This window comes from Mus caroli, chromosome 6, assembly GCF_900094665.2.
Source record: "Mus caroli chromosome 6, CAROLI_EIJ_v1.1, whole genome shotgun sequence".
NCBI lineage: Eukaryota > Metazoa > Chordata > Mammalia > Rodentia > Muridae > Mus > Mus caroli.
Window position 1 is genome coordinate 85,276,392 of NC_034575.1, and position 3,694 is coordinate 85,280,085.

The 3,694-nt window shown below is 42.0% G+C and overlaps 1 long non-coding RNA gene across 1 annotated transcript in view; it reads right to left on the reverse strand.

The window, feature by feature from the left end:
• Nucleotides 1-3,340, reverse strand: part of LOC110295873 — a 7,504-nt gene extending 4,164 nt beyond the window's left edge. Inside the window, exons 1-2 of the long non-coding RNA XR_002378125.1 lie at nt 3,191-3,340; nt 1,526-1,709 (exon numbers count right to left, since the gene is read on the reverse strand). This is a non-coding gene — a long non-coding RNA (uncharacterized LOC110295873). The remainder of the gene's footprint in view (nt 1-1,525; nt 1,710-3,190) is intronic.
• Nucleotides 3,341-3,694: the final 354 nt, after the last annotated feature.

Here is a 3,694-nt window from a genome sequence, read left to right on the forward strand (position 1 = left end):
CCAGGAACACAGGGGAACACACTCTTCAACTCAACACAACCACTCCCTGCCAAGAGGGAGCTTACTTCCCTCCAGGATGAGAAAGTCCCTACCTGGACCTCCAAATCTGCTGTAGGTGTTGTGTGACTCATCCCCACATGAAACTGAGTGACCCAGCAAGGCCTTCAGGAGAGGTTCTTAGGTTGCTTCTCTGTGCCTGTGTGTGAGTGCAGATTTTTTTCTTTCCTTCAAATGACTCAGTGACTGTGCTGCTACTAATCCAGTAGAGGCTGCCTCAGATTGCAAGACCTGAGTATCTATGAGTTGTTTAGGCTGCAAAGCTGGAGGTCTCAGATGAAATTCTCTATACACCTGCATACTGCTGTCCCCTCCCCTGTCCCCAAATAGTCTGTAATCCCAAGGAAGGAATGGACTGGGTCATGAGGCCAAGGGTAGCATGCAGAGGACAGAACCTTCCATCATTCCTGTACTTACACATGCTTACATGTACATTACAAGTAGGTTTTTGGGGGCCTTTGACATGACTTTTAAAAAGTGTATAATATTGAGACACCAACCTTGTTTCAGCTGAATCAAAAAAATAAATAAAACAAAACAAAAACCAATCAATATATAACGCAGGGCGTGGTGCCTCAGGCCTTTAATCCCAGCACTGGGGAGTCAAAGGCAGATGGATCTCTGAGTTCAAGCTTAGGCTCATTGCAACAGTGAGTTCCAGGAGAGCCATGGCTATGTAAAGATACTTTTGTCTCAAACTAACAAACAGAAACAAACAAGCCCTGTCAGAAGCCTTGCTCTCTGCCCTGTTGGCTGAGGTGTGAGTGGCAGCAGTTGAGTGTTTTGTGGTTTACTTTCTAGATTATTTTGGAGGCTTGTCTCCAAATATTTTTCTGTATATCTTGTATTTCTGTGTCTCTGTATCTCTCTATTTATCTATATATCTTACTATGTCTTTATATATTTGTCTATTTATCCATATATATTCCTTGATGGATAGATTCACATGTATATGAGATACTTGTGCTCAGCCTACTTTGAAAGAGAAAACTGTCAAAAGATAAACCTGTAGAGCCATTTCGCTCAGTGTCATGTGAATCCTATGGAGATTGCTTCAGCCATCTAGCCCCCTACCCTCCTGCCTAGGCTATAAGGATGCTAGTTTCTATTCTTAAATAGCTAGTTCCCGATGATGTCTAGATTTTACATCAGAACAAGTAGCTCTTAGGAACAGAATTCGGAAATCTATGTGTAGTTGCTTTTTCTTCTTCCCTGCCTCTTCTAAAACAGTACCAAGATCTGTTCTGAACAGATTTTAGGCTTACCTCCATTAGTCCCACTCTCCCCTAGGAAGCCCACAGTAGGATCCAGAAAAAATCAATTAAGAAAAAAATAGCAAAGCCGGTGTATATATACCAAAAACTCATGTATCAGTCCCAAAATAAAGAGTAATGAAACACACATTCCCAGTTGTTGCAAGGTGTCAGGCAAAGTCATGTTTTATTTGTCCTAATTAGACAATAAATACCTGGAGAGACAGTTCAGCAGGACACTGCAATCAGCCTGAGTTGGACCCTATCAGAATTTGAACCAACAAATGGCTTTGGGAGTGTAACTGTTCCAAGGTCACATTTACACTGAGGGATGCTGAAGTTGAATTAAGGTGCCATTGCTTTGACCTTGACAGTCTTTGCCAGAGTTCCATGCAGCTCCTATGCAAAACAAAACGGAACAAAACAAAACAAACAAACAAACAAAACTTGTACAAAAGGTTTANACTTGTCTTATTCCGTAAAAAGGAACTAAACTGAAGCCATTTTCAATAACACCTCCATTTTGAACAGCTTTCAAATAAAGTTTAAGTCCCCTAGGCCTCTCTGGGTAACTTACATATCCCTTGGCAGAAAGAGATATGTCGGTAGGCAACTGACTTCCTGGTTGTTAAATTGCAACATGAATGCTAGGCAAGTTGCCCCGGCACTGTTGAATAAGCCAACCAATTGGAACAGGATAACTGTTCACGCTCCTAAGGGAGTCTCTTATCCCTAAACTCCGATTGGTGGCATAACTTGGCACAGATTTTTGAAGATTTTGAGCTTAAAATCTCTCTACCATTTGGCTTGGGGTCCAAGTTCACCTCCTGAGTATTTTTTGGTATCCACGATCAATCAGCAGCAGCCTGGGTAGGATAAATTTGTGTCATCTGCTTAGATACTTACTAAGATGAATGTTTGAAGATGAAGTCAGGTCCTGAGTCTGTGCTGTTGTCTCTGACCAGTCAATTTTTGCTGCTTAATTTAAATAAAGATCTTGCTTTGCTGGACTTTCATGACTGCTTGGGTNGTGTACTGGCTGGTTTTGTGTGCTAACTTGACACAGCTGGAGTTATCACAGAGAAAGGAGCTTCAGTTGAGGAAATGCCTCCATGAGATCCAACTGTAAGGCATTTTCTCAATTAATGATCAAGGGGGAAAGACCCCTTGTGGGTGGGACCATCTCTGGGCTGGTAGTCTTGGGTTCTATAAGAGAGCAGGCTGAGCAAGCCAGGGGAGGCAAGCCAGTAAAGAACATCCCTCCATGGCCTCTGCATCAGCTCCTGCTTTCTGACCTGTTTGAGTTCCAGTCCTGACTTCCTTTGGTGATGAACAGCAGTATGGAAGTATAAGCCAAATAAACCCTTTCCTCCCCAACTTGCTTCTTGGTCATGATGTTTGTGCAGGAATAGAAACCCTAACTAAGACAGGTCGTTTTGGTTTTTTGGACCCCAGCAATTCAGATCTTATACTTGGTACCCCAGGTGCAGTCAACAGCCTCTGTCTGAGCCCCGGCTCCCCATTATCTCACCAGCCCTACCTTTTCAGGCCAGAATTGGCACTGAGGTCATTGTTTATATACCTCTAGGCACTTCACCACTCCCCCATCCTTTTTTCCTGCTTTCCAGGATTCCAAAATTAGTCCCTTCATTCAAGATTCAGCATGGACACCCCAGACAGCAGTCTTCATAGAGACCCAGCTCTGAATTCTCCAGAGGTTCAGCCCGGAGTTGTATTTTGTCTGAGGATATTGTTACCAAACACACCCTTTGTGATACTGCCAGTGTTTTTCAATTAATAATTTGACTTGGTTCCCATTTGTTTAATCTCAAATTAGCAACCGACATCGTTCTTCCCCTCCAAGGAAAGAAGCCACTTACCATCCTGGGTTGTCTTCTGTGAAGCTCCTAGCACCCTGGGTGAATGTTTGGAATCTTGACTTGATCTCAGTGTAAATATATATATATGTATATATATATTATATCTGTGCTTAATTAGAGTTGGCAATAGCTCTCACACATGACTGCTCCATCACTTATGACCTACATAATTCCTTTCTGAATGCATTTCCTTAAAATTTTCTTCTTCAGCTTCTATAACATGTAACTCATTGCATTCCATCATTTACATTTTCCTTTTATTCTTTGGCGAAGTTGGAAAGGTTTGGGGTATTTTGATTGACAATCTGTTTGGGTTTAGAATTCCAGGTGCAGAGTCTTTGCCATTAGTTTGTTTGTTTGGTCCTTATCGTTTAATTTACCTCTTTCCTCTCTTTTGCTGCTGAGAACTGTGATTTTTATCAGAATCTGTCTCCTTATAAATACTCTTTTTTCTGCTTGGGAACTAACAGGATTTCCCTCTTCCTTTGATATTTCGACCTGTCA